Source organism: Nicotiana tabacum, chromosome 14 (genome assembly GCF_000715075.1).
Source record: "Nicotiana tabacum cultivar K326 chromosome 14, ASM71507v2, whole genome shotgun sequence".
NCBI classification, from domain to species: domain Eukaryota; kingdom Viridiplantae; phylum Streptophyta; class Magnoliopsida; order Solanales; family Solanaceae; genus Nicotiana; species Nicotiana tabacum.
In genome coordinates this window covers 90,499,171-90,515,524 of record NC_134093.1, presented here as the reverse complement: position 1 = coordinate 90,515,524, position 16,354 = coordinate 90,499,171, and the positions used below count along the sequence as shown (strand labels likewise).

Genomic DNA, 16,354 nt, shown 5'->3' with positions numbered 1-16,354 from the left:
ACCTTGTTAGGAGATTGATGGAACAGTATAGAGAGAGGAAGAGGGGCTTGCATATGGTGTTCATCGACTTAGAAAAGACTTACGATAAAGTTTTAGGAAGGTTTAGTGGAGATGTTTGGAGGGTAGAGGGGTACCTGTTGCCTATATTAGGGTGATTAAAGACATGTATGATGGAGCAAAGATCTGTGTGAGGACAGTGGGAGGGGTCCCGAACCATTTTCCAGTCATGATGGGGTTGCATCAAGGGTCGGCACTCGGCCCATTTTTGTTTTCACTAGCGATGGACATACTGACTAGCCACATCCAGGGGGAGGTTCCATGGTGTGTTTTATTTGAAGACGACATTGTTTTTATTGACGAGATGCGAGACGGTGTTAGCGCGAGGTTAGAGGTGTGGAAAAAGACCCTGGAGTCTAAAAGTTTCAAGTTGAGTAGAACCAAGATAGAATACTTGAAGTGTAAGTTTACTGGTGCTACTTAGGGAGTGGAAGGAGAGGTTAGGCTAGATTCACAAGTCATCACTAGGAGGGGAAGTACCTTGGATCTATTATACAGGGGGGGTTGGGGGTGGAGAGATTGATGAATATGTCGCACATCGTATTGGGGCGGTATGAATTAAATGGAGACTTGCTTCCGGTATTTAGTATGACAGGAAGGACCACCAAAATATAAAGGTATATTTTATAGAGTGGTGGTTAGACCGGCTATGTTGTATGGGGATGAGTGTTGGCCAGTCAAGATCTCCCACGTCTAGAAGATGAAGGTAGCAGAAATGAGGATGTTGAGATGGATGTGCGGGCACTCCATGTTAGATAGGTCTAGGAATGAAGTTATTCGGGACAAGGTGAGTGTTTCCCCTATTGAGGACATGATGCGGGAACAACATTTGACAATAAGAAGCACATACGCCCTGGTAAGGAGGTGTGAGAGGTTGCTATTGGAGGGCCTTTGGAGAGTTAGAGGTAGGCCGAAGAAGAGTTGGGGTGAGGTGATTAGGCAAGCCATATAGGAGCTACAACTGACCGAGGACATGACCTAGATAGGAAGGTGTGGAGGTCGAGGATTAGGATAGTAGGTTAGGTAGTCTAGATTATTCATACTGGTAGTGTTAGTATGTATTCTCGCATTTGGTTGGTATTAGGTTTCTTTGAATATCTGTCATTCTTTTTTTTGCATTTAGATCATCTTACTATCTTATAATGTATGCTTCTTTTACATGGTTTCTCGGTGTTGTCTGGTCTTGTTTTCTTGTTATTATTGTAGTACCAATACTTTCCTGAGCTGAGGGTCTATTAGAAACACCTTCTCTACCTCCACAAGGTAGGGCTAAGGTCTACGTACACACTACCCTCCCCAGACCCCACTATGTGAAATTATACTGGGTATGTTGTTGTTGTTGTTACTTGCTATAAGCTGTACAATTTAATCAATTTAACGAGTACAGAATAATAATTTGATCAAGTCTTAAACAACATAAAGAATGTGTCTGTGTTCAATTACTCAAGTTCTCTGTTCAGTCAATGATACAACATATAAAGATGATATGAAAATAAATCAGAATAATAGCTTTGAAAATTGAAAGTAAAGATGAAATGCAAAATTCAAAACAAACACTAACCATATTTTCGAAAATAATTCCACAGTCGTACCAAATGACTGGTCATTTTTTCTCAAATCTCCGTGTACACCATCAAGAGAGAAACATGAGAGGGTGACCCTAGGTTGATGGATCTATATCCACACACTACACAGATAACTCACGTGCTAGTAATATCAATACCAAATACCTGGATCTGCACGGACAACTCACGTGTCGCACGGTCAACTCACGTGCCAATAATATCAACCGCACATCCGACTCATGTGCTAATAATCACAATCCGCCCGGTGTGGTCATAAGTTACTAGTCAAGCTCATAACACACAAAAAGCAAATATATGATATTTCATGTACATGATCAATAATTATCAAGTTTCATACTCTTGGACTAATATAAATAACATGCTATAGTGTAGGCATATGCAATTTGTGCTATCATAGCTCAAATCGGCAATTTCATCACATGAATAGCAATTGTCAAGTTCATTCAGAGAATTAGCCACTATGTAACCTCAAACATTTCTCAAATAGTTCACAATAAGGTTACAAATATGAGAAACATTATAGCTTAAAGCTTAACAATCAATTCTAGGCATATCATAGCCAAAACACTACCCCGAGCATGAATGAATGCCCCGATGCTCGCATATGGGCTCAAACCCCACACATATGCGTACCTGTAGCATGTAGCTATCACAAATAATTCAAACAACTATTGCCTCACCCGATTTTAGGTAGAATATTTACCTCAAGCAAGCCAAATCACACTTCTAACAAGCCCTTCCCGCGGGAATCCAACTCTGCATGGTTTGAAACTAGCCAAAATAACTTAATACCATCAACAATAACCATAGGAAACAATTTCAAAAGATAAAGCTAAAGTCTTGAATCACATATGTAAAGTCAACCCCTGACTCGCACCCCAAAACCCGACAAAATTCACAAATTTCGATCACCCATTCAATTACAAGTCCATCCATACTAATTTCATCCAATTACATCCCCAAATCGACCCTCAAATCACCAAATCTCACTCTCCAATGCCATGGTAAAAAATCCCCAAATTTAACTTCAAATTCACCTAAACTAGGTGTAATAATCTAAGGATAATCAATATTTATTGATAAAAGTGTCTAAAAGTCACTTAATGTTGGCGACAACTTTTGACCCTCCTTTTAAAAATTAATTTATTTGTACTTAATAATTTGAAATAAATGTGGTGAAAATATTTTCTAATCAATTAAACCTATTTTACTAAAAGTACTTATGCTACACCTTGCACTTCATGTGCAGATCCAGGTGTGTTTGATTACGGAGGTCGTTGGGTTCGTGCGCGATCGAGTACCGAAGACTACGCGGTAGCTGCCGGCGTCCGCAGACCTTGTCTCTCCTTCTATGTTTTCTTCCTTTTCTGTATTGATTCTAAGACACAATTTGTATTAGTCTGGATATATAGATTCTCATGACTCAGTGACACCCCGATGTCGGGCTATTTTTCCGAACTTATTCTTTGGGTTTTACCCCGTTTTTATGAAAGACTCCGGTTATTTTAAATATATTAATTCATTTCTGTAAAATGTTGGAAGTGTTTTGGATATGTCGGCTTGCCTAGTATCACGATAGGTGCCATCATGGCGGGTTAGGTTTTGGTTCATGACAAGTTGGTATCAGAGTCCAGGTTACATAGGTCTATCGAGTCATAAGCAAGGTTAGTAGAGTCTTGCGGATCAGTACGGAGACTTCTGTACTTATCTTCGAGAGGATGCAGAAACCTTAGGAATTTTTTTTTTCACATTCTTGAATTCTTGTCGTGCGAATCTGTTGATTCTAGTGACTAAATATCTGGTGTTTGATTCTCTCACAGATGGTGAGGACTCGTACTACGGGGCAGGACGGACAGCCACCATTACCTCTAGCCAGGGCCGCGAGAGGCTAAAGTTGTGGTAGAGGCCATGATAGGGGCAGAGGTGCAGCCCGCATAGCAGCTGAGCAGTACCTGCATACCCACCAGTTGCCCCAGTCTAGGAGCATGCACCAGTTGTGGATGAGCCTGTGGGACCAACTCAGGCACCACCTGTGCCTATTGTGATTCTAGGCCTTCAGGAGGCCTTAGCTCAGATTCAGACCGTGTGTACCAGTCTTGCTCAGGCGGTCTCTGTTCTGCCCCAGCAGCCACTTCTCAGGCCGAGGGAGGCGCTCAAATTCCCGCCGCCCGCACACCAGAGCAGGTGGTACAGGGATCTCGGACACCGGGGAACCACCGGCCCAGTATGTTGCCGCAGCTCAGGATTATGTGGTTCCTGCTATGCCTGAGGATGAGAAGCGTAGATTGGAGAGGTTTCGGAGGCTCCAGCCTTCATCTTTCAGTGGTGTAGAGGGAGAGGATGCACAGGGTTTCTTGGACAGGTGTCATAGGATACTCCGTACGACAGGTATTCTGGAGACTAGTGGGATCTCGTTCACAGTGGTAGGTGGCTTACGAGAGGCGTAGGCCAGTCGGCACAGCACGCCGCGCAGGGAGTTCGAGCAGCTTCGTCAAGGTGATATGTCCGTGATGCAGTATGAGATGAGATTTTCTGAGTTGGCCCGTCATGCTATCTGGTTGGTTCCCACAGACAGATAGAGGATCAGGAGGTTCATAGATGGCCTCACTTTTCAGTTGCGATTGCTTATGACTAGAGAGAGAGTGGCTGGTGCTACTTTTGATGCGGTTGTCGACATTGCTCGTCAGATTGAGATAGTTCACAGCTAGGAGCGGGTTGAGAGAGTGTCCAAGAGGCCTCGTGGACAGGGTGGATTTAGCAGTGTTCCTTCTAGGGGGCACTTCCTCCATGGTAGGGGTCGTCCTTTCAGACATGCTCATACGGCTCGCCCAGTTCACTGTGGTGCATCATCTGGCCATGGTTCACACAGTTAGCAGTAGGGCCATTCATCTCTCAGTGCCCTCCCAGCTCAGAGTTCGTCCCGTGCTCCATCGAGTCATGGATCGTTTATGCTAGGTCCATCTACAAGTTATCTGGTACTCGGGGCTCCCTTCAGTCCCCAGCACCAACACCGGGGAGTTGCTATGAGTGTGGAGAGTTCGTCCACATCAGGAGACATTGTCCCCGCCTTACGGGAGGTCCGGCTCAGCAGAGGAGCCAGTCTATGACATCAGCACCGGTTTCTTCACCACCCACTCAGCCAGCTCGGGGTGGAGCCCAGTCAGCTAGGGGTCGCCTGAGAGGGGGCGGCCAATCAGGGGGCGGCCAGGCCCATTTCTATACTCTTCTTACCAGACCAGATGCTATTGCTTCGAATGCTGTGATTGCAGGTATTGTCTCATTTTTCCATAGAGATGCCTCTGTATTATTTGACCCTGGTTCCACTTATTCATATGTGTCCTCGTATTTCGCTCATTATTTGGTTATTGCCCGTGAGTCTCTAGTTGCATTTATTCGTGTATCCACTCCAGTAGGCGATACTATCATTATGGAACGTGTATATTGGTCATTTATGGTGACTATTGGGAGTCTAGAGACTAGATTGGATAGCTTGTTGCTTAGTATGGTCGATTTTGTTACAACCCAAATTCGCATATCATAGATCACGCCGTAAGGTAGTCGACGTAAATCCAAGAAGAGATTATCTTTGAGATGATAATAAGTTAATCCTATTGGTCTTAAACGATACAAGGGTGTATAAGAGTGGTTAACAAGTATTTGAAGTTAAGCTAATCAAGGATGTTGTAACCCGTATTTTCGGATAACACTAGAGGTGATTAACTTTCCCAAGAGGTCTTGTTTTAATGTATTTGAATCATATAATATCCGCATCATAAGTCTTGAAGTCAAGCGAGTTATGAAATAAAAGTCGATAAAAGTTGTCGCAACTTAGGTTTATAATTTTACTTAAACTTTAGGTCAAATGTTACTGCATTTTACTCCCAATGTGCTTGGAATTATGGGGTGATCTACCTATCAAATTGAAGATCTATGAGTCTAGTTTCCAACGCATTAAACCGTTCGTCGATACGATCTCGGAATAGAGAGATATTCGCATTTTCGCGAGAGTGCGCCAAGCTGCTCTCTATGGGGCCCACAAAGGCGGTTTAAGACATTTGGACATATATAAGATAACTCAACCCCGTTTTAAGTCATTATTTTTCAGTATATTCAGACCTTATAACCCTAAAAACATTCTCTCAAGGTTCTCTCATGATCCAAGACCCAAACAAAGGGCAAACAACACAAATCAAATGTCGGGAATCCCGTGGTGCTAGTAAGTTTCTTGTTTTTCTTGTTGTTGCTGATTTTTGTGTTGTTCCAGCTCGTGTGGGAGGTTGTTTTAAGTGCTTTATGTTCTGTAAATACACCTTCAAGTTTTTAAAATCAACTCTAGGTGATTTCAAGTCTTCTAAAGTAATTCTAGTGCCGAAAAACCCGAATTAATTGCTAGTTTTGCTTCCTTGTTCTTGTGGCAGAATTGAAGGGATATTTCCAGGAAAATTAAGGTCAAATTGGAGTTGTTCTTTCTGTTTAAAGGTAATGAACCTCTTGCTCTATATATATTTAAGATTATCCAAGTTGTGGCTAAGTCGTTGATGCTAGAACTTGTGAAATATATATCGAAAGGCTTGGTAGTAATGTTGTTAGTTGGTGGACTATTTTGGAGGCTCAATATGATTATTAATGATGTTGTTTGGGCTGTTTAGTGATTGTATTGACTTGTGTGAAGTCATATAAATAGGGGAGGTGCTGTCCGTTTCATCGTAAAATAGGTTGCGGTCGATACATAATAGTTACGACGCTTAAACGATAATGATAGTGTCATTTCTTTTATTGTAGACTAAGGAGTCGTGACATTTGCATAGCTTGAGGTTGGGCAGTATATACAAGGTATGTGAGGCTATCCCCTTCATTCTTTTGCACGACTCTAATTGTACATAATGTAATGAACGAGCTCCCAAAGATACTCTACTCTTAGAAGCTAGCAGTACTTACATTGCTGCCCTTCTTATGAAACGATTGATATTGATGTTACTTCTCTTATTCTTATATTATCAATGTTGTTGGTAGTTCCTGATTCTTATAAGATTCTTGATGAAGAGTTAATCCTAATAACGTGTACGAAGGATACTGACCTTACGTCACTCCGAAAGGTTCAAAATATGATTCCAACGAGTCCAGCATGCATCATATATATGTATCTATTTTACTCTACCGAGCCGCGCTATAGTCGGCCGGGTATGGCACCTATTGTGCAACCACTGATCAGTTGGGTTTTACCTAGCTCCCACGTGGCCGGGTACGATTCTACCGAGCCCTATGATGGCCGGGTACGTTTTACCGAGCCTATTATGGCCGGGTACGATATGATGATGATGATGCCCACAAAGGCATATGTTTTAAATGTTTATGTATATATATATGTATGTATCATGTATTTCATGTCAGTAGCCCTCAGAGGTACCCAGATATCACAGGTTGTATATTCCCTATCACTGTTTATATTATTGTTCTTACTTATGCTATTCTGCCTTACATACTCAGTACTTTATTTGTACTGACGTCCTTTTTATTTGTGGACGCTGCATGTCGTGCTGCAGGTCCTGATAGACGGGTAGACGCAGCTCCCCCATCACAGTAGGCTATCCGGTTCAGCGTTATTGGCAAGATCCTTTCTCCGGACTTGCCGTGGTCTTGGTATGCATTTTTGTTATAGACATTATGGGTATGTCGGGGCCCTGTTCCGGCAATGTTGTAGCACTTATGTTCTTTTAGAGGCTCATAGACAGGTGTCGACTCATGTATGGTTTGGAATGCCTTATCGGCTGATTTTTGTTGTATAGTCTTTCATGGCACCATGGTAGCTCGTACCTTATATATAGTTTCTTGACAGTCTTGTCGTCCCATGTTACGTATGTTCATGACATTATCTTTCATTGTTGGATGTTCATGATCCATGTCTTTCATTTATATTGGTCTTGTCGGCCCTTAAAGATAATAAGGAAGGTTAGATAAAATGTACGTTGGTGCTCGGCAAGTATGGCCCGGGTGCTAGTCATGACCCTCCAGTTGGGTCGTGACAAACTTGGTATCAGAGAAAGTCTGTCCTAGGGGTTGTCTATGAGCCGTGTCTAGTAGAGTTTTGATTATGGATGTGTAGCGCGCCACATTTATAATCAGGAGGCTACATGACATCTAGGGTTGTTACCTTCTTCCTAAATCTAGATCGTGCGTAGAGTTGAGTCGTAAGTGTTCATATCTAATATTCACATTGTTTTCTTTCAGCGATGCCTTCGACTAGGAAGCAAGCGATTAGTAAACGGCTTGATACAGCTGTGGGCGAGGGTAACATTCAGGTCCCTCCAGCCAGAGCAGGCCAAAGTGAGGCTCAGAGTGAGATGCCGTCTCATACCTCTCCGTCTCCTCCAGAGGATATTAGGAGGCACCCAGTACATCCAGTTCCACCGTCTGGCACTACAGACCACGATATGCGCAGTGCAGTGCAGTTGTTGACTAGCTTGGTAGCTGCTCAGGCTCAGAGGCAGAATACCGGTGTTGCTGATAAACCGGTTAGTGCGAGAGTTCGTGATTTTATTAATCTAGACCCTCCAGTGTTTACCGGATCAGATCCCAAGGAGGACCCACAAACATTTATTGATCAGGTTCATCGTACATTGCGGGTTATGCATGCTAGTGATACGGAGGCAGTAGAGTTGGCTTCTTATCGGTTACGGGATTTAGCGGTTTTCTGGTATGATAGTTGGGAGAGATCTAGGGGTCCGAACGCTCCTCTAGCCGTGTGGAAGGAATTTTCTGAGGCCTTTCTTCGTCACTACTTGCCAGTTGAGATACGACGAGCAAGAGCTGATAAGTTCTTGAACCTTCGACAGGGTAATATGAGTGTACGAGAGTATAGTATACAATTTGATTCTTTAGCAAGGTATTCTCCCCATATGGTGGCCGAAATGAGTGATAGGGTGCATCTGTTCGTGAACGGGTTGGGACCACATCTGATAAATGAGTGCACAACAGCCTCCTTGGTAGAGGGCATGGATATTTCCCGTATTCAGGCTTATGCCCAGACCCTAGAGGATCATAAGCGCCAGCAAAGGGCAGATAGGGAGCAGGATAGGGGCCAGCATAAGAGGGCAAGATTTGCAGGGTATTCTGATGAGTTCAGAGGCAGTATCAGGCCCCAATCTTCGAGGAGTTCAGCGCCACCTGTAGCTAGTACTCCTCCACAGTTTCAGAGGCCTCGGTATGATCGATTTACCTATTCTGGTTCAGGTCAGAGTTCGAGGGCATCAGGCTCACAATTTCATAGAGATACTAGTCAGACGAGACCCCCAACACCTCGTTGTGATCAGTGCGGCAAGGCCCACTTTGGACTGTGCCGTCGAGGTTCCGATGCGTGCTATTCTTGCGGACAGCGTGGCCATATGATGCGGGATTGTCCTAACAGAGGAGGTGGTGGTATGGCTCAACCGACTGGATCTGTGTCTGGTTCTTCCTCATCAGTTCGACCTCCAGCACAAGGTTTTCAGCAGTCGACAGGTCGTGGTAGAGGTAGAGGTTCAGTGCCGAGTTCGAGTGGTGCTCAAAATCGAACCTATGCTCTAGTAGGTCGACAAGATCTCGAATCGTCTCCGGATGTTGTTACAGGTATATTGTCTGTGTTTTCTTATGATGTATATGCGCTAATTGATCCAGGATCTACCTTATCATATGTTACACCCTTTGTGGCTAATAAGTTTGGCATTGAACCTGAATTGATAAGTAAACCACTTGCGGTATCCACTCCATTAGGAGATTCTGTGATTGCTAGAAGGGTATATAAAGGTTGCACTGTGATGATTTGTAGTCGTCAAACCTCGGCAAATTTATTTGAGTTAGAAATGGTTGATTTCGATGTGATAATGGGAATGGACTGGTTGGCCTCATGCTATGCAACTGTTGACTGTCATACGAAGATGGTTACGTTTCAGTTTCCGGGTGAACCCACCATTGAATGGAAGGGGAACATTGCTATGCCGAAAGGTAGGTTTATTTCCTATCTTAAGGCAAGGAAGATGATCTCAAAAGGTTACATTTATCATCTTGTTCGTGTTAGGGATGTGGAGGCGAAGCCGCCTACTCTACAATTAATCCCCGTGGTCAATGAATTTCCAGATGTTTTCCCAGATGAACTCCCAGGCCTTCCTCCTGAAAGGGAGATTGAGTTTAGCATTGATGCATTGCCTGACACTCAACCGATCTCTATCCCTCCATACAGGATGGCCCCGGCAGAGTTGCGAGAGTTGAAGGCACAGTTGAAGGACTTGCTGGATAAGGGTTTCATTAGGCCTAGCACTTCACCTTGGGGCGCGCCAGTCTTGTTCGTGCGGAAGAAAGATGGGTCGTTAAGGATGTGTATCGATTATCGACAGTTGAACAAGTTTACAATAAAGAACAAGTATCCACTTCCAAGAATTGATGACCTGTTTGACCAACTCCAGGGTGCCAAGTATTTCTCCAAGATTGACTTGCGTTCAGGGTATCATCAGGTGAGGGTTAAGGAGAAGGATATTCCAAAGACGGCCTTCCGGACAAGATATGGGCATTTTGAGTTCTTGGTGATGTCGTTCGGGCTAACAAATGCCCCAGCAGCTTTTATGGATCTCATGAATAGTGTATTCAGGCCCTATCTTGATGTGTTCGTGATCGTATTCATTGATGACATTCTGGTGTATTCTCGTTCGGAGGCGGAACATGCGGGCCACTTGCAGATAGTATTACAGACCCTTCAGGATCATAAGTTATATGCTAAGCTCTCTAAATGTGAATTCTGGCTGAACTCAGTAGCATTCCTTGGCCATGTGATATCTGATGAGGGTATTAGTGTCGACACTCAGAAGATCGATGCATTGAAGAATTGGCCGAGACCTACAACACCATCAGAAGTCCGCAGCTTCCTGGGGCTAGCAGGGTATTATAGGCGGTTTGTAGAAGGGTTTTCCTCTATATCAGCACCATTGACTAAGTTAACACAGAAAGCTACCAAGTTCCAGTGGTCTGATTCTTGTGAACATAGTTTTCAGGAGCTAAAGAATCGATTGACATCTGCACCAGTGCTCACTCTCCCAGAAGGAACAGAAGGTTATGTGGTATATTGTGATGCCTCAGGTATAGGTTTGGGGTGCGTATTGATGCAACGTGGGAAGGTGATTGCTTATGCATCACGACAATTGAAGAAGCATGAAAAGAATTACCCGACTCATGATTTGGAATTGGCTGCAGTAATATATGCTTTGAAGATATGGTGGCACTACTTATACGGCGTCCATGTTGACATCTACACAGATCACAAAAGTTTACAATACATCTTCAAGCAGAAGGAGTTGAATTTGAGGCAGCGTAGGTGGCTTGAATTACTGAAAGACTATGACGTCGAGATATTGTACCATCCTGGTAAAGCCAATGTTGTGGCAGACGCTCTCAGCCGTAAGTCAATGGGACGCTTAATACATATTGAGGCAGGTAGACAAGGGTTGACCAAAGAGCTTCACCAGCTGGCCAATATGAGAATCAGATTGTTGGACTCTGATGACGGAGGTGTTACTGTACAGAATACATCAGAATCATCTTTGGTAGCCGAGGTAAAAGCACGGCAATATGAAGATCCTACCTTAGTAAGATTGAGAGAGGGAATTCAGCAGTGTAAGATTACAGCTTTCAAGATCGGAGGAGATGGGACACTGAGATACCAGGGCCGATTATGTGTGCCTAGTGTGGCAGGGTTGCGAGAGAAGATTATGATTGAGATTCATCAGTCCCGATATTCTATCCATCCTGGCTCGACAAAGATGTATCATGACGTTAAGGAGCAGTATTGGTGGGACAACATGAAGAAGTCTATTGCAGAATTTGTAGCCCAGTGTCCTAATTGTCAACAAGTAAAGATCGAGCATCAGAAACCTAGTGGATTGATTCAGAATATAGAGATTCCGACCTGGAAATGGGAGGTGATTAATATGGACTTCATTATTGGATTACCTCGCTCTTATCATAAGTTTGACTCCATTTGGGTGATAGTTGATCGACTTACAAAATCTGCCCATTTTCTACCAGTTAAGACAACTTACACGGCTGAAGATTATGCGAAGTTGTATATCAAGGAGATTGTTAGGCTTCATGGTGTGCCGGTATCTATTATATCAGACCGAGGAGCTCAATTTACGGCTAACTTTTGGAGGTCTTTTCAGAAGGGTTTAGGCACACAAGTAAATCTCAGCACTGCATTCCATCCACAGACTGACGGACAGGCTGAACGTACCATCCAGACGCTGGAAGATATGCTACGAGCATGTGTTCTAGATTTTAAGGGGAATTGGGATGACCATCTGGCACTTATAGAATTTGCCTACAATAATAGCTACCATTCCAGTATTAAAATGGCCCCGTATGAGGCACTGTACGGGAGGAGATGTAGATCACCAGTTGGATGGTTCGAAGTCGGTGAGACAGAATTATATGGGCCAGATTTGATTTACCAAGCCATTGAGAAGGTGAAACTGATACAAGAGCGGCTGAGGACGGCACAAAGCAGGCAAAAATCTTATTCCGATGTCCGACGTCGTGATCTGGAATTTGAGGTTGGTGATTGGGTTTTCCTGAAGATCTCGCCGATGAAGGGTGTTATGCGTTTTGGGAAGAAGGGTAAGTTGAGTCCACGGTATATTGGGCCGTACAAAATTCTTCGACGAATTGGACAGGTTGCTTACGAGTTAGAACTGCCATCTGAATTGGAATTTGTCCACCCGGTATTCCATGTATCTATGTTGAGGAAATGTATTGGAGACCCTTCTCGGGTCGTCCCTATCAAAGATGTACAAGTTACAAAGGATCTATCATATGATGAACTGCCAGTGGCTATATTAGATCGACAAGTCCGCAAGCTGAGAACAAAGGATGTAGCTTCCGTGAAAGTATTATGGAGGAACAAGAATATAGAAGAAATGACATAGGAAGCAGAAGAGGAGATGAAGTCTAAATACCCTTACCTATTCCAGAGTGAAAATAACGAGGATACCGGGGGAAAGAAGGACGCATTATAAGGTGAAACGGCTCTATGAGGTAAGCAATAGCTTGTGAATACTCTTTTTTAATACAAAATGGTGATATGCAGATAATGTACATATCCATAATGCTTTGTATAGTCTTGTATGGCCATAGGTTGGGTTTAACTGCTTGCAAGTTTGGCTAGTGTCCATTTTATAAGGGAAACTCAGCCGGAAATCTCCGTCGGAATCCACGATGAGTTAGACACCCCATAAACCCTTACATTCGAGGACGAATGTTCCTAAGGGGGAGAGGATGTTACAACCCAAATTCGCATATCATAGATCACGCCGTAAGGTAGTCGACGTAAATCCAAGAAGAGATTATCTTTGAGATGATAATAAGTTAATCCTATTGGTCTTAAACGATACAAGGGTGTATAAGAGTGGTTAACAAGTATTTGAAGTTAAGCTAATCAAGGATGTTGTAACCCGTATTTTCGGATAACACTAGAGGTGATTAACTGTCCCAAGAGGTCTTGTTTTAATGTATTTGAATCATATAATATCCGCATCATAAGTCTTGAAGTCAAGCGAGTTATGAAATAAAAGTCAATAAAAGTTGTCGCAACTTAGGTTTATAATTTTACTTAAACTTTAGGTCAAATGTTACTGCATTTTACTCCCAATGTGCTTGGAATTATGGGGTGATCTACCTATCAAATTGAAGATCTATGAGTCTAGTTTCCAACGCATTAAACCGTTCGTCGATACGATCTCGGAATAGAGAGATATTTACGTTTTCGCGAGAGTGCGCCAAGCTGCTCTCTATGGGGCCCACAAAGGCGGTTTAAGACATTTGGACATATATAAGATAACTCAACCCCGTTTTAAGTCATTATTTTTCAGTATATTCAGACCTTATAACCCTAAAAACATTCTCTCAAGGTTCTCTCATGATCCAAGACCCAAACAAAGGGCAAACAACACAAATCAAATGTCGGGAATCCCGTGGTGCTAGTAAGTTTCTTGTTTTTCTTGTTGTTGCTGATTTTTGTGTTGTTCCAGCTCGTGTGGGAGGTTGTTTTAAGTGCTTTATGTTCTGTAAATACACCTTCAAGTTTTTAATATCAACCCTAGGTGATTTCAAGTCTTCTAAAGTAATTCTAGTGCCGAAAAACCCGAATTAATTGCTAGTTTCGCTTCCTTGTTCTTGTGGCAGAATTGAAGGGATATTTCCAGGAAAATTAAGGTCAAATTGGAGTTGTTCTTTCTGTTTAAAGGTAATGAACCTCTTGCTCTATATATATTTAAGATTATCCAAGTTGTGGCTAAGTCGTTGATGCTAGAACTTGTGAAATATATATCGAAAGGCTTGGTAGTAATGTTGTTAGTTGGTGGACTGTTTTGAAGGCTCAATATGATTATTAATGATGTTGTTTGGGCTTTTTGGTGATTGTATTGACTTGTGTGAAGTCATATAAATAGGGGAGGTGCTGTCCGTTTCATCGTAAAATAGGTTGCGGTCGATACATAATAGTTACGACGCTTAAACGATAATGATAGTGTCATTTCTTTTATTGTAGACTAAGGAGTCGTGACATTTGCATAGCTTGAGGTTGGGCAGTATATACAAGGTATGTGAGGCTATCCCCTTCATTCTTTTGCACGACTCTAATTGTACATAATGTAATGAACGAGCTCCCAAAGATACTCTACTCTTAGAAGCTAGCAGTACTTACATTGCTGCCCTTCTTATGAAACGATTGATATTGATGTTACTTCTCTTATTCTTATATTATCAATGTTGTTGGTAGTTCCTGATTCTTATAAGATTCTTGATGAAGAGTTAATCCTAATAACGTGTACGAAGGATACCGACCTTACGTCACTCCGAAAGGTTCAAAATATGATTCCAACGAGTCCAGCATGCATCATATATATGTATCTATTTTACTCTACCGAGCCGCGCTATAGTCGGCCGGGTATGGCACCTATTGTGCAACCACTGATCAGTTGGGTTTTACCGAGCTCCACGTGGCCGGGTACGATTCTACCGAGCCCTATGATGGCCGGGTACGTTTTACCGAGCCTATTATGGCCGGGTACGATATGATGATGATGATGCCCACAAAGGCATATGTTTTAAATGTTTATGTATATATATATGTATGTATCATGTATTTCATGTCAGTAGCCCTCAGAGGTACCCAGATGTCACAGGTTGTATATTCCCTATCACTGTTTACATTATTGTTCTTACTTATGCTATTCTGCCTTACATACTCAGTACTTTATTCGTACTGACGTCCTTTTTATTTGTGGACGCTGCATGTCGTGCTGCAGGTCCTGATAGACGGTTAGACGCAGCTCCCCCATCACAGTAGGCTATCCGGTTCAGCGTTATTGGCAAGATCCTTTCTCCGGACTTGCCGTGGTCTTGGTATGCATTTTTGTTATAGACATTATGGGTATGTCGGGGCCCTGTTCCGGCAATGTTGTAGCACTTATGTTCTTTTAGAGGCTCATAGACAGGTGTCGACTCATGTATGGTTTGGAATGCCTTGTCGGCTGATTTTTGTTGTATAGTCTTTCATGGCACCATGGTAGCTCGTACCTTATATATAGTTTCTTGACAGTCTTGTCGTCCCATGTTACGTATGTTCATGACATTATCTTTCATTGTTGGATGTTCATGATCCATGTCTTTCATTTATATTGGTCTTGTCGGCCCTTAAAGATAATAAGGAAGGTTAGATAAAATGTACGTTGGTGCTCGGCAAGTATGGCCCGGGTGCTAGTCATGACCCTCCAGTTGGGTCGTGACAGATTTTGACGTCATTTTGGGTATGGATTGGTTGTCTCCATGTCATGCTATTCTAGATTGTCACGCTAAGACCGTGACGTTGGCAATTCCGGGGTTGTCGAGGGTTGAGTGTAGCGACTCCATAGACTATGTTCCTAGTAGAGTTATTTCATACTTGAAAGCTCAACAGATGGTTGAGAAGGGTTGTCTATCTTATCTGGCCTTTGTGAGGGATGTTAGTGCAGAGACCCATTCCATTGATTTTGTTCCGGTGGTGCGAGATTTCCCGGATGTGTTTCCTGCAGACCTGCCGGGCATGGCGCCCGACATGGATATTGATTTCAGTATTGATTTGGTGCCGGGCACTCAGCCCATTTCTATTCCACCTTACCGCATGGCACCGACTGAGTTGAAGGAGCATCTTCAAGAACTCCTTGATAAGGCGTTTATTCGGCCTAGCGTGTCACCTTGGGGTGCACCAGTTCTATTTGTGAAGAAGAAGGATGGTACTTTGAGAATGTGCATTGATTATAGAAGATGAACAAGGTCACAATCAAGAACAAGTATCCTTTGCCACATATTGATGATTTGTTCGACCAGCTTTAGGGGGCAATGGTGTTCTCCAAGATTGACTTGAGGTTAGGGTATCACCATCTGAAGATTCAGGACTCAGATATTCTTAAGACAACTTTCAGGACCCGATATGGCAATTATGAGTTCCTTGTGATGTCTTTTGGGCTGACCAACGCCCCATCAACATTGATGCATCTGATGAACAGTGCATTTCAGCCTTATCTTGACTCGTTTGTTATTGTATTCATTGATGACATCCTGGGTACTCTCATAGTCAGGAGGAGCATGCCCAGCATTTGAGGATTTTGTTATAGCGGTTGAGGGAGGATAAGCTTTATGAAAAGTTCTCCAAG

At 43.0% G+C, this 16,354-nt stretch overlaps 1 long non-coding RNA gene across 1 annotated transcript in view; it reads left to right on the top strand.

Annotated features, from left to right (window-relative positions):
* LOC107791980 (uncharacterized) overlaps window positions 1-15,334 on the top strand; it is a 30,146-nt gene extending 14,812 nt beyond the window's left edge. Inside the window, exons 2-3 of the long non-coding RNA XR_012698897.1 lie at window positions 3,464-4,912; window positions 14,969-15,334. This is a non-coding gene — a long non-coding RNA (uncharacterized LOC107791980). The remainder of the gene's footprint in view (window positions 1-3,463; window positions 4,913-14,968) is intronic.
* The last annotated feature ends 1,020 nt before the right edge of the window (window positions 15,335-16,354 follow it).